We start from the raw sequence: 23,430 nt of genomic DNA, 5'->3' as shown, positions 1-23,430 counted from the left end.
AAGAAGGAGGCCGATTCAGTGAACAGAACAGAGTAGATGATGGTGCTAAGCCAGATAAGAAGGAGCCTAAGTATGCATTTGGCTTCTTCCACTTGGGAAACCAAACACAGTCGCCATGGGTTTCGAGTTGAGTGATCAGATACTTCAGTTTCTGCTTTTACTACCTGAGTCACCTGGGTGCGTTTTTTTTTTGTCTCGCACCCGCGTTGACGCGATGCGGGTGCTGGTGCAGGTGCACACCCAAATGGGTTAAACAAGAGTCGGGTGCGGTAAGCCGCACCCAACTAAAATCATCTTTTTCAGACTCGCACCCGATATCTTTCCTTGATTTTTTTTGTGAAGTCATACTCAGTTATCCTAATGAAACTGGTCATCTCATAAGTGGATATGACGGCTTTGGTGGGTGTCCTTAACATCAAGTCCAGCCGATGAGATTGTTTCATTTCTAGCAGATGATCTTTATATATAACCATTTGTGCATCACAATCAGATTATTCGCCAACGCATGGCGGAGTCGCGCGTCGTAGAAAGTGCCCGCCTTTCTGAAACGCAACCAATAGCTACCTCGTTCATATTCTGCATGGTAAAGTATGATGTTAAGGTGCGCATCGTTAGAATAACGCATGAATAGTTTGGTAATTTCACTTTTTCATTTTCTAGTCCTTCTCCATAAGGGGTATAGTGAAGGGGGGGAATGGCAGGGCTCTGGCCTCTTAAAAAAATAAAAAAAATTTCATATAAATTTTAAAATATTTCACTTATTTTATATGAAAATGTATCAAAATGTTGAAAAAATATATTTAGACCTCTGTCAAAATTTAGAAACTATAATTTGGTCTTTTATAAAAAAAAATTTGGCTTCATCTTTTGATTTTACATGCTCGTAGGGGGATGTAATGAAACCTTTTCCAGCGGAGCAGAAAATCCGTTTGGGCCGGCAATAGCAAATGCTTGTTGGGGCACAAAATAACAAAAATGCCTTTGCATGAAAAATTTAGGAGGACAATGTAAGAGATAAATCATTTTTCAAAAAAAAAGACAAATATCTTCCAGCCGAGTGCGAGGGTTAGAACATGAGGTCTGCACTCTACAGTTGGAGTAGTAGAGCCTTTTAATTTTCCTACATGTTTGGTAGCCTTGGATATCAAATGCAAGGTTAACCAAAAGCCAGTCCTATGATTATATAAACAAGGGATGAGGGGATGCCAATAGCATAGACATCAAATGCACGATACATGAAAAAAAGAGCAAGGATTTGAGGTCCAATTCGGAAATTAAATCGACTTAGCCAGGCTATATGAATACAGGACTTTGTGAGCAAGTCCATATGAATACCTAGAAATTTGCTTCGAACCAGAATTTGGTAAAGATGCAGATTCAAATAGATTTGAGTACCCGCAGGCATCCACATAATGATAAGAAAAGTCGGATGCGAAAAAGTATGGGGCTTTGAAGAGTAAAGTATCGGACAGGCAGGTGAATGTCATAGTGGCGCATAGAGAAATAATGATCTTAATAAATAGGAGGAGCCATCTGCTCCCACTGTATCGTTCCAATTTGTTCGGATGTGATCGAAGAGACAAGGAACCGCGTGCTTCTGCACATCGACTTAAACAGCTAGCGTGCACACACACACACATACATATATATATATATATATATATATATATATATATATATATATATATATATATATATATATATATAATTGGAGTATTTGTAGTTACTTTGCTTGAGCACACACTATATTTTCAGAAATTGGGAATACTAGGTTATACAAATATTCTGTGATAAATGTAAGAGAAAGCCCTTTCTAGATATGCACAAGATTTTTTGGAATCCAGTTGCTTTTGTCCCGGGTGGCTTGTGGGTAGGTGCAGGTGAAAAGTGGCGATTCTCAATTCTAAAATGTTTAATTTTAATTCCATCTTGATTTTGATCTACATCAATTGTATAGTTACGTAGACCGTGCTTCACTTGTAGTTACATGATAAAAGATCATGTGGAATTTAGAGAAAGTTTTGAGCAACCTTCACGTCTTGAGTTATTCATTGTTACTAGGACCAATAAGAACATGAGCTACTCAAACCTTGAAACCAACGTTGTGATTATAAATTTTATTTGAATAATTACATTCTTTTAATCTCAATAGCTGCAAACATTTATATTCTTCATAATATATGTTATCTTGTTTTGTAGGGTCAACTAAAAAAACAACCCCAAACGTTAGCTGAAGGGAGACTAGATAAACTAAGAAGTAATGACGTCCACTCTCGAGTGATGGGACATGAGAGACATGGAAGAGTATGGATGAAGCAGATTAATGTCATTCCTTTTCAGTTCGGTTCCTCATCAAATTCGAGTGTCATATGTACCGTGCGTGAAAAAACTGCATCACTAAAGGATAAAGTTTTTGCACTTAAATCCATGAAGAAAATCCATTATGAAGGATAAAGTTTTCGCACTTGAGTCCTAGTTTCTTCAATTTCAACCGCAATTCCAAGAATGTTAAACTTCAGTTAATCAGTTTATGGCACAACAACTTAGTGATCTAGGTTACTTAACATTCAATTTTATATAATGAATTCTATTTGTTAAACTTAGTCCTAACATGTTTTCTTAATGTTCATTGGAGACATGCCGACATTGCCAAACTTTGCACATTTCCACCTCACGATCACATTATCATGGGAATAATTTTTGTTCATGTTTTTGTAACTTTGAACTTTAGTTAATGACTTTTGTTATAATATAAGTTTGAACATTTGTTATATATATTTGGTTGGTTTACGAACATTTAACTGTTTCTTTTGTTTTGTTTGATACATGAAACTGAAAGAAAATATGCAAGACTAAGATTTTTTAAGTGGTTCGGAGTAAAATCCTACGTCCACTGTCTCTCACACCTATTAGGCGATAAATGTGAGGTTCCCTTAATGTGAGAATTTATACATGATTTGTTGAAGAGATTGTTAAACAATCCTTCCTTGATTTTTTTGTTTCTATAATCCTTTCTTTCTCTTTTGATAAAGGGACGTTGCCACTTTTCTTGCCTAGATTCTTGTCTTTGTGATCTTGATTGATTTCTCCAGATTTAACAAGTATAGTTGCCTTTTTGCTGGATTTGTCACGATCTTCATGATTATCTTCAATCGCCTTGTGATCTTGATTGATTTCTTCCAACCTAGCGAGTACAGTTGCCTTGTTGCTGGATTTGTCATGATTTTCTTCATTTGTTGAACTGGCATGATCTCCACAATTTCCTTCATTCGGTGGACAGCTGTAACTATCAGCAGTTTGTGTGTTAACATCCCCCTTCAATGTCGAGCGTAGGTTGTAGCGAAGACCGAGATTGTGGCCTAGAGCTGTCAACCGATGATGGGGAAGAGGTTTTGTAAACATATCAGCTAGCTGATGAGTGGTCGAAATATATTGAGTAACTAATGATCCAAGAGCCACCTTTTCTCATACGAAATGAAAATCAAGCTCAATAAGCTTCATCCGAGAGTGATGCGTCGTTTTGATGGTGGATTGCAGGGCGGACAGATTGTCACATAACGACAAGAGAGATTGAGAAAGAAACATTCCAAGATGTCGAAGAATAAATCTGATCCAAGTGAGCTCTACTGCTGTCGTTGCAAGGGCACGGTATTCAGCTTCACAAGAAGACCTTGCAACACTTTGTTGTTTTTTGGATGCCCAATAAATACAATTGGGGCCTAGAAAAGTGCAGTAGCCAGTGGTAGAACGACGAATGGAGGGGCAGCCAGCCCAATCTGCATCAGAATAAGCTCGGATTGATAATTTTTTGGGCTTAAAGAATTGCATTCCAAAAGAGATAGTGCCCTGAATATAGTGAAGAATGCGTTTCAGCAGCTAAAAATGGCGCAGGGAAGGAGCATGCATAAACTATGACACATAATTAACAGCATAAGTGATGTCTGGTCGGGTGAAAGTAAGATATTGCAGAGCTCCAACAAGACTGCGATACAACGTAGCATTGGGATATGCTTCTTCTTCTACAGTGCTGTTGTTATAAACATTAGTAACTATTGGCGTAACAGTTGATCGGCATGATTGCATCTGAGCACGTTCTAGGATGTCCATAGCATAGCGTTGCTGATTGAGAAACATGCCAAAAGCAGGGCATTGGACTTGAATGCCTAAGAAGTAATGTAAGTCCCCAAGGTCTATCATAGCAAAAGTACGAGATACTTCATTCTGAAAGGATGCAAGAAAAGTTGGACTGCTGCCGGTGAGAATGATATCATCCACATATAAGAGAAGAATGGTTACAGTCGATTGTTGGAGTCTCACAAATAACGATGGATCTGCAGAGCTGGCTTGAAAATTGTGAGAGAATAAAAATTGAGCAAAGCGATCATACCAAGTTCGCGGGGCCTGTTTGAGACCATATAGAGCACGATTTAATTTGCAAACGTGGTGAGGAAACTGAGCATCTTGGAAACCTGGAGGCTCAATAAAAACAGTTTCAGTCAAATATCCATTCAGAAATGCATTTTTGACATCAAGTTGTTTAAGAGGCCAGCCATTCATAAGAGCAACAAAAAGTATGATCCGAATAGTTGCTGGTTTAACAACTGGTGAGAAGGTTTCAAGAAAATCCATGCCTTCAATTTGAGTATAGCCCTGTGCCACCAACCTTGCTTTAAGTCTGTCAATGTGGCCTTCACTATTCAATTTTGTTTTGTAAACCCATCGGCTGCCAATAATATGCATGGAGGGGTCACGAGGTACCAAGGTCCAAGTATCATTTGCAATCAAAGCTGCCATTTCATCTTCCATAGCACGCCTCCAGCCGGGATGTTTGAGGGCAATGGAGAAATGTTTAGGTTCAGCGGGAACAAGGGTAGTTAATATGTATTTGGGATTGGGTTTGACAATACCATGTTGAGAACGTGTGACCATAGGGTGAGACGCTCTGGTCATGGTATGAGGTAAGGCATTAGATGGGATAGGAGAAGAAGGACTAGGTGGCAATGGTGAAGGAAGAGGTGGCGAGCTAGGTAGCGATGGTGAAGGAGAAGGTGGCGAGCTAGGTAGCGATGGTGAAGGAAGAGGTGGCAAGCTAGGTGGCGATGGTGAAGTAAGAACCGGCAACTCTGGTGATGGTGGAGGTAAGGGAGAAATGGCTGGTGATGGTAGAGTAGAGGTAGAAAGGGAAGGTTCAGGTTCATTATTGTGAAGTCTGGCAACATCATGAGGGTTCACTTCAATGAGAGCGGGCTGATTAGATTGAATAGTAACCGGAGAGAAGGACACAAGATCGTGAGCAAAATTGTAATTCAGTTGTGTGCTAGCCAAACCTTGATTGAAGGGAAAACATTGTTCGTCAAACACTACGTGTCTTGAAATATAGACCCGATTTGTCAAGGGATAAAGGCAGTGATAACTTTTGTGTTGGTCACTATATCCTATGAAGACACATGGTAAGGATTTGGGTTCAAATTTGTGTTTATTGTAGCTTTTGATGTAGGGAAAACATCTACATCCAAAAGTCCTTAGGCAAGAATAGTCGGAAGGTTTATGAAATAAGCTTTCATATGGACTTAGCATTTGGAGTGTGGATGTCGGCAACCGATTTATGAACCACACAACAGTAGTGAAGGCTTCCACCCAATGTTTTGCTGGAACATTACTATGGAATAGTAGAGTTAATCCAAGTTCAGTAACTGACCTGTGTTTTCGTTCCACCAACCCATTCTGTTCAGGTGTTTTTGGACAGGCCTTGAGATGTTTGATTCCACATTCTCTTAGATAAGAGAGAAAAGCATTGCTATTAAATTCACCACCTTCATCACTTTGAAAAATTTTAACAGATCTTCCAAATTGCGTACTCACCATCTTATGAAACTCCATAAACTTGGCAAAAAAATCAGATTTGGATTTTAACGGGTAGATCCAAGAATAGTGAGAATGATGATCAACAAAGAGCGCATAATATCGAAACTTTTGACATGAATCAACCGGTGCTGGTCCCCAAAGATCACAATAAATTTTTTCAAAGGGTTCATAATATTCATCATCTAATGGAAGAAACGGTAAGCGTGTTGCTTTGCCCAATTGACAACTTTGACAAATAGAAAACATAGTCATTTTTGCTGCTAAATTTATTCTACCCTTGGATGACAAAAAAGCAATGATTTTAGCTGATGGATGCCCGAGCCGACTGTGCCAAATCTCTGAAGTTGCTGTCCTGAAACGATCAGAAAAAAATACTGCCTTTGGTCTAGTCTTGAGCGCATACAAATCTCCCTTTCTAGCTCCCTTGGCAATCGTCTGATTGGTTTCCTTGTCCTTAATCACAAAAGAATCAGATGCAAACTCAAAGACATAGGGCGTAGACGAGGTAAGCTGACTCACGGAAATAAGATTTTTCTTTATAGCAGGAACAACCAGCACATTATCAAGAGGAAGAGTCGTATTTCCAAGATCAAGATTAGTAGAACCAATATGAGTTATTGGTAAATGCTGCCCATTTCCAACCATAACTGAATCGGTTCCATGATATTTATTGAGATAATTGAGAGTACCTGGATCATCTGTAACATGAGAAGTTGCGCCAGTGTCCGGATACCAGTCTGCATTATTAGGATTGGCAACTTGAACAGTGGAAAAGATTTGTGGAAGATCTTTGGGTTGATACGCCTGATTGAATCTATGGTAGCATTTGAATGCCATGTGATTACTCAGTCCACAAATTTGACACGCTGTTTTAACTGAAGGCTGAGTGGTACTTTGATCGGCGTTGGCTGGAGTATTGGTGGGATGAGATTGAGAAGCAGGTGGAAAACCATGTCCTCGCTAGTTGAAGCGAGGGTTGCTGTGTTTCCTGGTATACTGAGCACGTCCTCTGTAGTTGTGAGAGTAGGAGGGTTGAGCTGGAACTTGCTGGCTTATGAACGCAGCATTTCGATTAAGTTGAAACCCATGGATGTTTTTCATGTTGTCATGGCTTTCAAGCAGAGAGACAACATCAATATGTGCCGGAATAGGAGGCTGAAGTATCGACGTCATAAACGATTCATAACCTGCTCCAAGCCCATTTATGAGCCAATAAACTTTGTCTTGATTCGATAGAGGTTTCCCAATGGCTGCCAATTCATCACATATGGTTTTGAAACCTGTTACATACTCAGTAACAGTTTTTTCTTGCTTTTGAAACGTCTGCAATTTTCTGTTTAACAGAAATTCTCGGTCTTTGGATTCTCTAGCAAAGACCTTTAAAAGAGCAGTCCAGACTTCAGAAGAAGTTCGGAGTCCGACTACACGACCTAGTACTTCTTCAGAGAGTGATCCACCCTCTAAGGAGTCGGTCTGATTTTTTCCAGGCAAGAAATTCTGGATTTGGGACAGGACGGGCCTCACCATGTTCAACAGTTTCAATGGCGGAGGTCGGTTTGGAGATTTTTCCTTCTATAAATCCCATCATGTCTTGGCTTTCAATGAGTCCAAGCATTTGGGTCTTCCAAAGCAAGTAATTCTTGTGGGAGAGTTTGATAGAGACAAAATTTGCAACATTAACGTTGGAAGGATATGGATACTTAGCTGCCATGATAAGCGAAGGAGATGCTCTGGTCGAAGAGGATGCACTGGAAGCCATGAGAAAACGAAAATCCTCACGGAGATAGCTCTGATACCATGAAAGAAAAGATGCAAGACTAAGATTTCTTAAGTGGTTCGGAGTAAAATCCGACGTCCACTGTCTCTCACACCTATTAGGCGATAAATGTGAGGTTCCCTTAATGTGAGAATTTATACATGATTTGTTGAAGAGATTGTTAAACAATCCTTCCTTGATTTTTTTGTTTCTATAATCCTTTCTTTCTCTTTTGATAAAGGGACGTTGCCACTTTTCTTGCCTAGATTCTTGCCTTTGTGATCTTGATTGATTTCTTCAGATTTAACAAGTATAGTTGCCTTTTTGCTGGATTTGTCACAATCTTCATGATTATCTTCAATCGCCTTGTGATCTTGATTGATTTCTTCCAATCTAGCGAGTACAGTTGCCTTGTTGCTGGATTTGTTATGATTTTCTTCATTCTTTGAACTGACATGATCTCCACAATTTCCTTCATCCGGTGGACAGCTGTAACTATCAGCAGTTTATGCGTTAACAGAAACATGTAAGACTATTAATTGTTTGTATACGTATTTTCGATTTTTGAAAGACATTATATCATACATAGATGGCACGCGTAAAATGTGTTTTCCTGGGGATGTCTAGCAGCTTAGACATCAGTTTCTTGCCGGCAACATGCAGCCTTGATTGAGCAGATTTGATAAAGCCTACTGCAGAAGGGTGATTTTGTTCGTTTGGTGTGTTTTCCATTATCATGCACTCCCCGTAAATGTCTAGAATATGCAAAGATTCATCAACTAAACTAATTTTGAACCCATAATTTTTTAAAAACAAGAAATCAAGGAATGCATCAGTGTTTATCTCGGTTTTTTTTTCTACCTCAACCAACTTCCTTAAGACAAGGAGAGGGATTTGGTTTTCTAGCAACAACATGTCCCGTCGAATTATAGTACTCGCGCCAGGCTTGCTAAAGACAAGATCAGGCTCATAACTATCCCCATTTCGTAAGAGCTCAATCATGAAGCATCCATCGAGCAACATCATTCTTAAAAATGAATCGGATGATAATTTTGGATCCAGATTGTCATAGCTATTCCTGAGTTCTTGCTCTACGCCCTTCAAGGAGTCAATGAATGCATAGAGTAAATCGCTCCTCCCCTTCAATATCCTATAGAGAGCTCTCTTTGTGATACTCCATGGGCTGCAAGTGTTCCTTTCCGTGGTGATAGGGGCCAAAGGATGCAACCTGAGGAGTCTGGTGCATCAACATGCATGATGCAATCATGCAACGGAAAGGCGAGGCCAGCTGAGGAGTCTGGTGCATCAACATGCGAGGGGCCATGGCAAAGTCGTTCGGCCATTCGTAGATGGACTTCTTTTCCAGCTCCAACTCATATTTAGAATTATCATGAAATCCAAAACTTTCTTCTATCTCAACCATCCAAGAGTCTTTGTTCTCCTTCTGAGCCATATATTTCGTTATTTGGCTCAAGTATCCTGCCTCTAAATATGGATAACAGCAGAGAAACAAGGATCTTAGAGGCAGGATACTTGAGCCAAATAATGAAATATATGCAGGAATCCTGTGTTCAACGCCACAGCAGAGAATTATTAGAGAAACAAGAGAGGCTGATACTCCTTCCTTGTGTTGAGGAAGGCAACATTAAGCTATTTATAGATTATAATGGATTTCCCGCCAACAGTCTTCTTTTTTTTTTAAAAAAAAGACAGTTGTCTCTAAATGGCAAGATGAATTTTCATCTCGAAACTAAATTACTGAGTAAAAGAGTTAAGGTAGCATTTGAGCGACGGGGTAGAAAACTAAGTAATTTTCCAAAAATCGCAGGTTTGTAAAAGTGTAGTTTCTATTCAGGTTATCTATCGTATGGCTGGATACTTGGTTTTGGTTTTTAATGACGAGTCAATGCAATCATGACAAATTATGGTCTAAACAGAAGACTGTTGGCGTTAATAGCACAAATGTCACCAGCAAGTGAACCAAGGATTTGACTTTTTTTTGAGCTGAATTCAGGGACAAAGGAGGTTTCGTCCAAGTGTTATGTGGTCCTTCCATTTTATATATCATCTGTGTCACGGTATTTAAAGCAATCTGTGTCACGGTATTTAAAGCAATCAAATCGGATCTTTACTCTTTCTAAAATTATCAAATTCAATGGATTTTCCCCCAAGAGTCTTTCTCGTATCTTCCTTTAAGAAAGCTAAAAGAAACAATTATCAATACATTATTTTTTAGGCGCCGATCATCACAGATATGCTTGTTGCTTCTCTATCCCTCAATTTCTCTCTTGAGGTTTTACTTTTTTTTTCTCTTCAAATATATACGGCGGAGGAAGGGGGCGGTAGGGTCCTCGCTTTTCACTCATATCTAAAAAAATTTAAAAATGTATATGTAAAGTTAAAAAACTTTAGTTTAATGTATATAAAAATTAAAAAAATTCTAATTCTGCTCTTCTTAAAATTTAAAATTATAGTTAAGGTCATTGTGCAATGAAAAATTTTTGGTTTCACCCTGTTTCTATTGTTTTCCCACCATCTAACTAGGACCATTTGATTTAGCATAATGAATGGTTAAAAGAAAAATAAGAAAAAAAAAGTGATGGATATTTTCATTAACTAGTATTCATTTCATTTCCACCTTTTTTTCCATGTTTTTCTGTCAACCATTAGATGGCTTTGATTAAATGGTTGCGTAACTCTAGATCACACTCCAACATTTGGAAAAAAAAAAATTGTACCGAGTCACGACACCTAGCCACTACTGCAGAGAAAAGGCCGCGCAATGGCTGCCTCCTTGAGGTGGTTGATGACGCCGGTGCAGCCGCCGGGGGTCGGCCGGAGGGCGGTCTCCTATGGCATCTGGCGGCGCGACTGCCGTCCACCAAACTAAAAGAATTGGCGGTGGTTGCCACCCCCGCCTTCAACTTAGACTTTCTATGTTCTACTTGATAATTACGCATGAACTATAGGCTATTTAATCGTACATTTTTTTTAAATAATATATATATTGGTGTATCATAAGTTCCTAAAGAAAAATATGAAAATTAAACCTTCCTGTTTGGCGTCATTGGTTTTTTTTTTTTTTCTAAATGTTACTGACAATACAGTAATATAGTGAAAAACTATAGTAGTGGCCCATTTCTTGAAAATAAATTCGAGAGGCTACGCGTACTGCAGCTTAGACTCATCAATATCACGACATATATAATTGACGTGGCGCTGGGATGGTTTAAGTTCTTCCTTCTGTGAGGCTACACATAATTGATTTAATTTTTCTATTAACAAAATGTGGATACCACAATTTTTTCAGGAGTTGTACTAGCAAATTTTAACCACGTAAATGTGTTCCACATAATCTATTGGAAAGAACCAAAATCTTGAAATCAGATATGTAAATGTACATTTGACATTTTTATAACCTTCATTTTCGGAAAAACAGGCAGCTACCAAACCTTTATATACAAAATTTTGATGAGAATTATATAGAATGTCGATTATGGAAAAATCAAATGATGAATATAAAAGGTAAGTTGTTTTCCCAAGGGCCCAAACTATGTTTCAAAAAATGCAAGAATTTATTTAAGGAAACTCATTTGTTTCCTTATTTCTCTCTTTTTCTCTTATCCTTTAAAGGGTGTTTCATACTCTTAAAAATTTACCTTGGTGAAACATTGTATTTTATTGTTTTACAAATTTACTTCAATCTTTCTAACAGATTCAAGAAAGACTATGTTCTTCTTTATTGCCAAATGCCCCATTTAGATCGTATTGTTAACACATGATCACACTCATGACACTCATTGCAATTGTTTGACCATTTCCTTGTATCTTTAAATGCCAATGCCTGCCCACATCATCCAACTTTAAAAGGACAAGGGGTAGAGTCAAAAATATTTATTGAAAGGGGTCACCCCTTTCACTATCTTTACCAAAGAAAAAGACCAAGCTTTCTCGAGTTTAATGAAGTCAAGTTCATGTATATTGACTCAACTCGTTTAGAAGCTCAAGTAAATGTATATTTCAGAAATAGTCGTCTTCCTAGTCATGAAAATATGAGGTTCAGCAATAAGGGGATGGTGTACAATTTTTTGCTTAGTTTTCTGAAATATATTTCAAACGTCTATTTCAAAATTGATTTTCTCTTTTGGTTATAGGACCCTGTTCTTTTTTGGTCATACGTCCCTTCCATATGCATATAGATGTCGGATGGGCCGTTTCCTACTAATATCTAGTTATAGTACCATATAGATACTATTATTACTAGTGGATTTGAATTATCGATGTGGAACTGGGATCTAGATTTACATTGTTCGTGTTATTGTTGCGAGTGGTGGCAATTGACAACACATTATGATCTTTCTGTAGGCTTTCATTGGTGTCACAGGTCAGGCCTGACTTCAACCACATATATAAAACTATTTCCTCTCCTTTTTGTCCCATTTTAAACCTCCCAAACATGAATTATAAGTTTCATCTGGCCCCCTGCATTGAAGGATTAAAGAAGTTATGGAAGAGATCGGACCCCCAAATTCGCCATTGAGTTTTACGTATGGATCTGTAAAAAGCAAATTTTACATGCAAATAATGGCAGAAAATCTCATGGATCTTTCAAGCGTTTTTTTCTTGGGTTTCCGTCTCCGTCCAAATGGGGCAGGTATTGCTAACAACCCCTTAATTTTGATGTCGACTCAATTGATTAGTCAGGATCTTGTCTTATTCTTGGGGCAGAAGAAAAGGACATCACATATTCTGGTCCCAAGATAGGAGACTTGCGTTCATTTATGGGGCCCATTTTGATGTACACAAAACAGCTACGCCGGCAAATATTCTAATGTTAGAACGTTCTTCAAAGAAAATGCAAAAGTAGAGAAAGATAAAATGGAAATTTTTTAATGGTTTGACAATTAATAATTTTCAAAAATATTCTTGTGGATATCTTTTGATTAGCCACAGAAAAACTTAGGCATGCGTTTAATGATACGAATGGTTAATTAGCCAAGAAAAACTTTATTTACATTAATGCATCTCCCTTTTTATATTTTGCTTTTGTACATACTACTATGGTTAATTATCCCATACCCAAAATGGTCATGATTCATAGATTTGTGATACGAGATAAATATTAAACTTGTGTTCTTATAAAATAAAATGACGAATCACAAGCAACGTTTTTTTTGTGTGTATAATTTCCCTAACATTTTACAACTTGGAAGAATGTCACCTTTCAATACAGTTATACACCTTTAAGGCATTTTCTTATTGGAAAATGAGACCTTTCAAATATAATAGTCCTCGTTGACTAATTTCTAAATTCATTTCTCTTGTTTTTAAATAGTTGGACGCATTCATCTCACATAACAAATTTTTTGAGCTTAAGCTAAACTGGTTGTCAGAAATTAGATCAGCTTACCCTTAAGCAATCTTCAGTTAGTACTCAAAATCACGTTTTATTTTAAGAAATCTAATGTCAAAAATGTGAATTTCGATTTTATTTTTTCAACATGACTTGTTCATGTATAATTTGGATGAGCAGGAGGTTAACTACCACCGCTGAAAGTAAACTGGAACCCCTCCACTCCCCCCTAGGGCTGCACACAAACCGAGTCGAGCCGAGCTTGCCCAGCTCGAGCTCGACTTGGTTCAAAGAGCTCGAGCTCGAGCTCGAGTCGAGTTCCCTAACATGAGCTTGAGCTCGACTCCTTTAACTCCTTTACCTTTTTGTTGGTAAATTTGTTGTTGTTACTCTAATCGATTAAATCAGAATTGACTTCTTAAATCACATTTTTAGCAAAAGTAATACTTATTTGTTTTGAAAAGATTATAACCCTTTTTACATTTATTAGAAACGATGAGGGTAGGTAAGATGTCAATAGTTTGAACGGTAATTCTAATTAAAAGAACTGTCGCGGACTTTAAGAATTAAACCAATTGTACTAAAATAGCTTCACAGAAAGGAGTGCATTGTAATGTCAAGCATCTGACGTTAAGAAAATAAATTGCAAATCCAATATGTATAATAAATGGTAAAGCTAATATGTAAATAAACAAAAGGCTGAACAAATGACTATGAAGCACTAACATATAAGCCAACCTGACGCATAGCCAACTTTTGTTTGTCCAAAAAAGGCTACGAATCACCATCTATACAATCAGACCACTCACAATTTCTTTTACAGGAAAGCACTTTCCATGTTATGTCCTTAACATGAGAAGGCAAGGAACATCGCCAGTGCAAGAGAACTAAAAAGCCACTTTAGGAGGTAAGTAATTTCCTCCTAAGAAGCTCTGTTGTTAAATGTTGAAGGTGAGCCTGGACAGGGAGGGGTAGAAGGATCATCCGTGACCAACATTGAGGTAAGCACACCAGTCACCAGTTGGCAGAAATTTTGGAGACCAAGGTGGTCGTTCTGGTCATCCCCAGACTCTAACCTGAGAGTTCATTCAAAGGATGCTGATGGTGCTTATGGTAGACAGAAATAGTCATAGAGAGATAAATGCCATCTCGCAGACACAAAAATGCAGAAGCCAAGAATTCTGGAACATGTATAAGCATTTCCTACTTATGATACAAGCAAGAGTGCATGACTTCATAGAAAAGTAAGAATTTCTACTGCTAACAGTTTCATCCAAAAGATATATAAAACCACCTGGCATTAATTATGTTCAACAACCAACAATTTTTGGAGAACATACAAGCAATTCCTGTGTCAAGTTCGGGATCACAGCAAGAAGCATCTGAGGGGCGCACAGGAAAATTTCAAAAATAATTTCGTGATAAACTTCTCCAAGTTCACTGCCTCTAGCTCCTCTATCAATAATTGATATGTCAAGAACCTTCGGACGAAAGGCTCAAGCTTTTCCATGCAATTTTAGATGACAGAGACCGCAAGCCTCTAGGAAGCAGGAGACACATTCTGCAAGTATGAACATTTCAAGATCTAGGGTTAGTATCTAAAAACCTGAACTTCTATTTACTATGTGAAAACGTCAATGAAAAAACCATTCATCAAAGACGAAGCTTACATCATAGTAACAGGAAAAGGCACAGGTTTAACACCCACGAAATGACATAGTGAAAAGTTAACAATGTTAAAGATAACAACACTTGTATGCAATGTTATCACTGCCGTATCGTATCGTGTATCGGTCAGGCCGACCTATATGCCATATCGTAACGTATCGTAAATGTACCGTAACGTATCGTAAAATTAATTTTTTAATTTGTAAAAAATATTAAAAATTTATAAAAAATAGAAAAAAAATCAGAAAATTTCTAAAAAAAAATCTAAAAAAACTAGTAAAAATCAGAAAAATTCAAGAAAAATGTATTTAAAGGAACATTCATCATTCATGTATATGAAGTATGAACTATGAAGTATGCATATGAACAATACATTCCAAAATAAGAAATCAAACATTCAAAAACCAAAATAACATACTAAGCAACCTAAGAGTATTCAATTACATCACAATTCATAAGTTCAGAAGTCAAAACTCAAAACATATTGACATAGTTTTCAAAACTCAAAACAAAAAGCCTTGTCAATCGTCATTTGCATCATCATCTTCATTCTTCATCATCATCTTCATTTTCTTCATTAACTGCTTCTTCTATCCCCTCTGTTGCAAATGAAATGTCACCAACATTCCATTGCTCCCCCCAGCCTCTCCTTCATCAATAATCTCTGCTGCTCCTTCAACATTCAAAAAACCAAGATCATCCTCATCAAGTATTGCAGATGGTTCTTCTTCAACCCAAAAATCTAATATATCAAAATGGTCAATGAAGATAGGATCATATTGATTTTGATGCTTCCTCGCAGATGTTGTTTCTAGTTGCCTAACAAGAGAAAAAATTAACAAATTGTTAGAGATTAAAATATATATTAGAATTTACTATTTTGTATAACAAATATTTACCTTTGTCTCAACTTCATATTATAACGAACGTAAATAGGTCATTCAACCTTTTATTTTCCAGCCTATTCCTTTTCTTATTGTGGATGTGTTGAAATACACTCCAATTTCTTTCACATCCAGTTGCACTACATGTTTGGCTAAGGATTTTAATTGCAAACTTCCTTAATTCTGGGCAATCAGGCCCAAACCTTTCCCACCACAAATCTAATAACAGATGAAAAGTAAAAATGTTCCCAGAATAAATGTGAGAAGGTAGAATAAAATCTAAACAACAAAAAGTATAAAGTCTCTTTTCTAATATATGGACACATAGTTGTGCTGCATCGCACTGTTGTGTCTCTCGCCATGGTACTAGAAGCCGTATCATATTTGTTGATCCAACATGCCATACTCGACCTCTCTGTCCTTCTTAAAAGTGGGAAGATATCTAATAGCAGGATTTAGGTAGTAGGCTGCTGCATGAAGTGGACGATGAAGCTGTCCAGACCACCTTTCATCTATAATCTTCCATATAAACATGTACAACTTCTTTTTCCCCTTCATATTATCTCTAATGGCCTCCTTGGCTCTGTCCATAGACTCATATAAATATCCAATAGAAGGTTATCTTCACTATTAACTAATCTGAGGACTTTCACTAGAGGTACACAAATCTTCAATAAGTGCACACATGATTCCCAAAAGTCAGCATCGAATATGGTATCCACAACTGTCGTAGCCTTTCTTTTATAGGCATGTGGATATGCAGCCCAATCATCACTTGAAAACATCTGCATGAGAGAAGTTCTTTGCTTGACTATACCCTGCACAGTCAAAACATTTGTAGCAAATCGTGTTTGTGCAGGTCGAATCAATTCAGCCCCATTTGTGAATTTTCTCATCAAATTCAAGACATAAGCATGATTATAAATAAACTTCGTAAGACATAAGCATGATTATAAATAAACTTCGTGATTTTTTGGCATCTATGAACTATCAACTTCATATCATCTCTTTCACCAAAATCCTGAAGCATAAGATTTACACAGTGAGCAGCATATGGACTCCAATAAAATGTCTCATATCGTGCTGCTAACATTTCACCTGCAGCTTTATAATTTGCTGCATTATCAGTAATAAATTGTACGACATTTTCAGGCCCAACTTCTTCTATAACTTTATCAAAAATCCGAAACAACACATCAGCAGTCTTAGGAGTATCAAACAAATCAACAGATTTTAAGAACATAGTACGAAGAGGGCAATATACAAGGAAGTTTACCAATGTTCTGTTCTTGATGTATGTCCACCCATCTGCCATTACACTGCATCATGTAGCTTTCCAGCTCAATTTTAGTTCATCACAATTTGTCTTCACATCTCTAACTATATTGTTGAGAATTATACCTCACAATTTATGAAAAGAGGGCATTTTATACCCTCACCCTACACTAGCAATCGCATCTGCTATAGGCTGATAATGATAAGAGTTTGCTGCACTGAAGGGAATGGATGCATCATAGAACCACCTTCCTATGGTTTCATATGTTGCTTCAATAATATCCTTTGATTGCATGGCTATACGAATCTTAGGCTGAGCACCAGCAGCAGTATAATTGGAAAAAAAATTCTTGATCGAACCAGACATATTGCTCGACCTCATAGTAGGTACTCTACCACCACCAGTACGAGCACTCTGACTCACGCCACGTCCTCGTGAAACTGACCTTATATTTGCAACTCTTCTTTTTTTGGTTGCAGTTGCAGAAGAACCACCTCCACGCATGATGTCTTTCCCTTTAGCTGTTCCCAAACTGACACCAACATCTTCTTCTTCAAGCTAAACTTCTTCACCTTCACTTTCTTCCTCTTCATGTGGGTCCCCATATCCTTCCTCTGCATCTTCCATTTCCTTTTCAATCCTACTTGCTTTCACTGCATCAAGAAGCTCCTGACATTGGTGCTTTACATACACTGGCAATGGGTTCTCTTGGGAGCCATTGCATTGAGCCACATCGTTGTGTGTACCAACTATGTGGTGTTTAAAGCGAGAGATCCCTCCTGATATGATTTGCTTACAATAATTACGCTTAACTCTTAATCTATCTTTGGGATTCACCCTTGTACACCACTGCCATGCAGGATCCGACATTATATCTTCACAAAACAAGTAAAAACATACAAATAAATGTAGGAAATAAGACAAATGAACGATTCAACGGCAAAAATGAGTTACTTCTTACCTTCTTGGTGTTAAAAACCAAAAAATCCTCTTTCTCCAAGCTTCCCACCGTCCCAAGACTCCCCACAACGAGAAATAAAGCTTCTTCACTGGCAAATCTTGATGCAATGGAGAAAATCTCTCCCTCCCACGTCTCTAGCAGCGTTGAGAAACAAGAAAAGAGAGAGAGAGGAGCGTCGGTTTCAAAACAAGACACAAAAAAAGGGGCCATCGGGTCCCTTTTTTAATTTCACCCTTGTATCGTGCGATATGGGGGTGTCTCGCACGTATCATGCGATATGGTCACCGTATCGCACAATACATACGATACACGTACGATACATACACGTATCGTATTTAAACAGTGTATCGTATAGGTTTTCTTGACCTATACGATACGTATCGTACGATATAGATAACATTGCCTGTATGGGCCATATAGAAGCTCTCCACACAATCATGAGTCATGAACATTGGACATCAAAGCTGAAAACTGCAAGAGGCAACGGAAACAAACACTAGAATCACATTAGAACAAAAGAAATAGAAAAAAACAAACATTACCAAGAGGCAAATTGAATCAATCTAATGATATATATTCACTTGATTCATCTTCAACCTGAAAGAAATATATATAGTCAATTAACAAATGGTTCACAAAATATTTAATGAAGACAATTTCTTCAAAACATACTTACTTTTGTTAACACTTTATGCATTGGATCGCCATCATTCTTTACCCAATTACCAAAACAAACCAAAGCTTCAACTGTTTTTTGCACCAATGAACTACGACTATCATTAACAATTCGACCTCCTGTACTAAAACCTTTTTCTGAAGTAACAAAAGTTATTGGAATTGACAATAGATCACGTGCCATTTGTGAAATAATTCGATACTTAGATTCCTTAAGGAGAAAAATTATTTTATTACCAATCATTTTATTTCCTAAAAATATTTGAAGTAGAATCCATATAAAAGACTGCTAAGTAACATTCCTAGAAGTATTAACAACAGCTTTAGAGGCTGTTCTACGCAGACATCAGTGTGGGGCAGTGCACCTTAAACCACAAATCCCAACTAAGTATTTTAAAATAGAAAATAGCGGAGATAAAAAAATGAAGTGAAACATCAGAATGTTCAATCCATCTTATGGTTGAATGAGTGATTGGGTTTTTAAGGTTGAATCCATGCATTTCATATCCTCATAATTTCAGCTGAGAAGAAGCTCCTAGAACGTTAATATTGCATACATGCACAAAGTGAAACCCAACCAAGCATATAACTTGCTGAAAAAGTGAAAACAACTAGAAAGCATAGAACAGAGAAAAAGGAATATCTGTACGAGAAAACATCTAAGGATACTGACATATAGCCCACATGCTTGTTTAAAGATACATCATACTGTGCCATCTCCAGATGGCATGAAACCTCTTGCAAAACGGAAGAACCCTGAAGAAGAAACCCTAGGACTTTTTACTGTAATTTAAGACTTGAGGAATGTCATTCGAGAGCAAAAAATAGATCACATCAAACATATAGAGCATATAAATCCACTTGATCCATGTTCTGCAGAAGAACGAACTCTTTACAATGCTAAGCTTCAAAATAGCAACATTCTGTGCAAGCAATTTTATCATAGAAATGCTACATGTTCCAACAAATACATGGGACAAACTTCAATTACTGCATGCAATACAGTTTGACCACAAAGAAAACAGGAAAACTTTTGCCCCCAACAAACTATTGTAATCAGAAGTTCATATCTTCTGATGCCCAACGTATGAGTTCCTTATCTGTTCTGCAACATTCTAAGAGAACTAACGACCTCAACGGTCTACTTAGAATAAATACACTATCATCAAGATGTTGGTCAGAACACCATCAATGATTTTTAAAGTTCCATCTCATATTAACCCGCATGTACATGACCTTGATCTTGACAATTTTCACCAGGCTAGCAATCATTAATCATTGTTAACTGGTATTTCGTGACACAAGTTACTGATCTCCCTCAAGTTTCTTGCCAAAGTATCAGATTCTCTGTAGCACATAAGCCCAAACCATAATCTTGGAGATTAACTCTCTCAGAGAGTACATGAAAGATCACCTATCATGTGTCAATGCCGACCAGTTAGACCAAGCTTTCAGGTTCTCTAATCTAGACTATGTGAATTGTGAACTGCACAAATGTGTTGTTAGGACGCTGAGGTTCCTTCTTTCAAACTTGTCAGTTACCTCTTATTTAGTTATTTTAGGACTTCATTCAATAATATGTGCACCCTAACCTGCAACCCACAACCAACAAATGAGCATCTGGTTGGCATGACTTGGGAACCAGAATGGAGAAAAGAAATTAATCTGCAAATCTTCTTGCTTGATGACATTGCTAAGGAAAAACTAAAAAGTTCTTAACTGAAAGATTTCTACTTCAATTTTTTGTTGTTAGTTAAAAATGCTAACAGTTATGTCAAAGTAGAAACAAAACAGGGGTAATCAAAGGTAACAAGAGAACACTTGAAGGAAAACCGACCGCCCACTTTATTGATAAAATTGGGTCAATGTAAAAATTTTTAACTAAAGACCAACAAAATGTTTTCAACTTATCTAACTTTTCCGTGAAGAATGGTGCAACCACGCCATGACAGAATGTCAACGTGAACCAATAAGAACAACAACAACCAAAGGAAGAAGACGCGCTCTTGAAGCAAAATGTGAAGAACACAAAGAACTAGACTTTACGAAGAGAACTTACAATAATAAAAGGCTCGCAGAGACTCACCTAAGCATAGGTAGTGACCTTGCTCGCCCAAATACACACACACTGACACTCGAGCACTTACCCACACGCTCCAGCTCCAGCACTTCACATGCTCGGCGCACACGAAAAAGGGGTCATCACCGTTACAGGCACGGACACGTCGGCGGTAGAATGTTCTGCAACTCACAACAACATGTCATTGTTACTTTATTACGGTGGATTGCAGCAATAGGGCTGGGCATCAAGGAAACACATAAAATAATCTTCCAACAAAGCACGGGAAAAAAGAAAAGAACATAAATGCCAAGGAAACTTGCCCTCTTTGCTGCAGGCACAGGCAGGAACCTTGGGCTGAAAGCTGAAGGGAGAAGGCTGAAGCGGAGCTGCTGGATGACCTTGAAGGCTGAGGGGAGAAGGCTGAAGCGGAGCTGCTGGATGACCTTGAAGGCTGAGGGGAGAAGGCTGAAGCGGAGCTGCTGGATGACCTTGAAGGCTGAAGGGCGAAGGCTGAAGCGGTCGTGGGCAGAAGATCTTAGTTAGGGTTGCAATGGGGGAAAAGTTTCAAAACGAGAGATGGAGGGAAGAAGAAGTTTCCAGACGGAGAGAGGGAGAAGAAAAAGGAAAGTGAAAACATAAAACTGAAAAGAGTTTCCCGCCTGAGACACTTTTGGAAACTGATTTTTAATTACCGAGTCACCTACACATTTGAGCCCAGTCGAGCTTTAACTAAACTTAGTTGAGTGAACTCGAACTCGACTCGATTAGTTGAATGAGTCGACTCGCTAACTCGAGCTCGACTCGTTTAACTAATGATACAGCTTGAACTCGCTTACGAGTCGAGCTACTCGAGCTCGACTCGTGGTGCACCCCTACCTCCTCCCCCCTCCTCTTGCTCACTAGTTCTCCTGTTTTTTTGGGACTTGGGCTGTGTTGGGCGTGTGTGGGGTATGATACACCCTTCAACTTGAGTGTCATGATTCCACCTTTTACAGTTCAAGAGAATAGCACTTATGAGAGTTAAACAAGCAACACACCTTTTACACACCTATCTACTAACTAGTTATGCAAGATCAAGATCTTCTAGAAAAAAATAAAGAGATCACATCTATATAGTTTTATTTTAACATACCACTAATTAGTTTTCATATTCATCTTTCCATTTATTTAGTTATATCTAATGTCATCCCAAATCCATCCCTAAAAGGTTGTCTCTTTCTTCGTACTTGAAAGTTTGATATGGTAGTACAATCTTAAGGATGGATTTTTCCCTGGATCAGTAAAAGTGATGGATGAAATGGAAAACTTGAAAAGTGAAGTCTAGGGTAGTAATATAACCAATCAGGACTTTCATGGAAAGATATACTATAGAAAGGGGATATATAACAGTCGGCTACCCCAACATGTAAATCTACACACCTTCTTTTCTTTGTAGTATATTTACCTCTACCTTGCGATATGGGTTTCTAACTTTCTACATTCCATCAGATTCATTTGCAAATTTCACATGTAAAATGCCTCTTTTTATATACCAATTTTGTCTGCTGTCTAGCATTACCAGATATCTTTGTGACTCTTAAAATTGTTAAATCAGGAAAAATTCAAACACAATCTGTTGTTCCGGCAAAAGTTCTCATATATGTCATCTAAGACTAATTAGTGAAGTGGGTAATATTGGAAACAAATTTTTTAGCTGAAAGTCAGAGACAAAATGGAGTACTCCGGCTCACTTAAAACGCAGTTTAGCAGCAGGACTGTCCCATGAATTTACCCAATGTTTATGGCAGATTTCAAGACACTCACAATATGTCCTTCATCTCAAAGGAACTCTAACGGGCTGTTGGCAATTCACAGTAAGAACCCAATCTGAATCGGGCTTTTAGATTGCCATACGAATCCAATATATGACTTCCGAACAATATTTATCGTGTTAAATACAATTTTAAAAAATGCATGGACATTGGATATGTATAAGATATTTAAAACTAAATCAGATCTGAACGTGATCAGATAAACTTAAATCCGAACATGATGTTATTCCTTAAATTTGAATTCGAACGGATTTTCTAATTAAATACCAAAGTGTTTTTTTTTTTCCGTGTCTGATTTCTTTTGAAACATTTCGGCAGAATATGTGATCTAAATTGGACAAATAATATCTAATGCAGTCCAACAGGAGACCGGATGCATGAACAACCCCACCTCATTAATGATGTTACAGCGCCAGTGGACCACGTACATCATCACATCTGTGAGGTAGAATATGTCATCTCCATTACGTATAGGTGAAGCTTGCGTCATGCACTGGACAACTAAGAAAGATGCAACACCGCGCCTCGTCGCTGGTCAGGCCTGATGCAACACCGCGCCTCATCGCTGGTCAGGCCTGCATCAGAGAACGTGATGCTGGGACGCCCTACATCACAAATACTTAACTGGAGATAATTATTTAGGGTAGCTGAGAAAGTGATGCCATCTTCCATTCAATTAAACTCGACTTAATTGAATGGGCCCTTGTGGGCTTTGCTCGTCTGATAGTCAAAACACTCGCTTTGTTTGCGTTAGGGAACTAGCAAAGCGAATTGACAAAGCACCGGGATGCACTGCAAGAGATAAGCTCGAATCAATTAACTGTCGTGCATGGAATTGAGTAAGGCTCTTGACTCGGTCTTGGCCTTCTAAGAAAATGATGCCTATTTATGGGCGAGCGTTTTCATTTATAGAACCATATAGGCCTATTAACATCAGAACTTTCTTCAAATTAGAAATCCTCATTATATTAATACAGTTAGACATATTCCTCATCTTATTTGTAAAAGGTAAAATAATTGACAAATTTTTTGCTGATTTAAAAATTAAATTTTCAAAAACAAACTTATGATAAATTTTTTATTAGAGGTAGAAAAATTAGGTGCAGCTTAAAATTGTCG

General features: G+C 37.8%; 1 long non-coding RNA gene across 1 annotated transcript; it reads right to left on the bottom strand.

Annotated features, from left to right (window-relative positions):
- Positions 1–14,283: 14,283 nt before the first annotated feature.
- Positions 14,284–20,661, bottom strand: LOC126410258 (uncharacterized). The gene is made up of 3 exons (XR_007573924.1): positions 20,525–20,661; positions 18,306–18,360; positions 14,284–14,535 (listed from the first exon to the last, which is right to left on the bottom strand). It is a non-coding gene; the product is annotated as an uncharacterized LOC126410258 (long non-coding RNA).
- Between the last annotated feature and the right edge of the window lie 2,769 nt (positions 20,662–23,430).

This window comes from Nymphaea colorata, chromosome 7 (assembly GCF_008831285.2).
Source record: "Nymphaea colorata isolate Beijing-Zhang1983 chromosome 7, ASM883128v2, whole genome shotgun sequence".
NCBI classification, from domain to species: Eukaryota; Viridiplantae; Streptophyta; class Magnoliopsida; order Nymphaeales; family Nymphaeaceae; genus Nymphaea; species Nymphaea colorata.
This window is presented reverse-complemented; position numbering and strand designations above follow the sequence as displayed.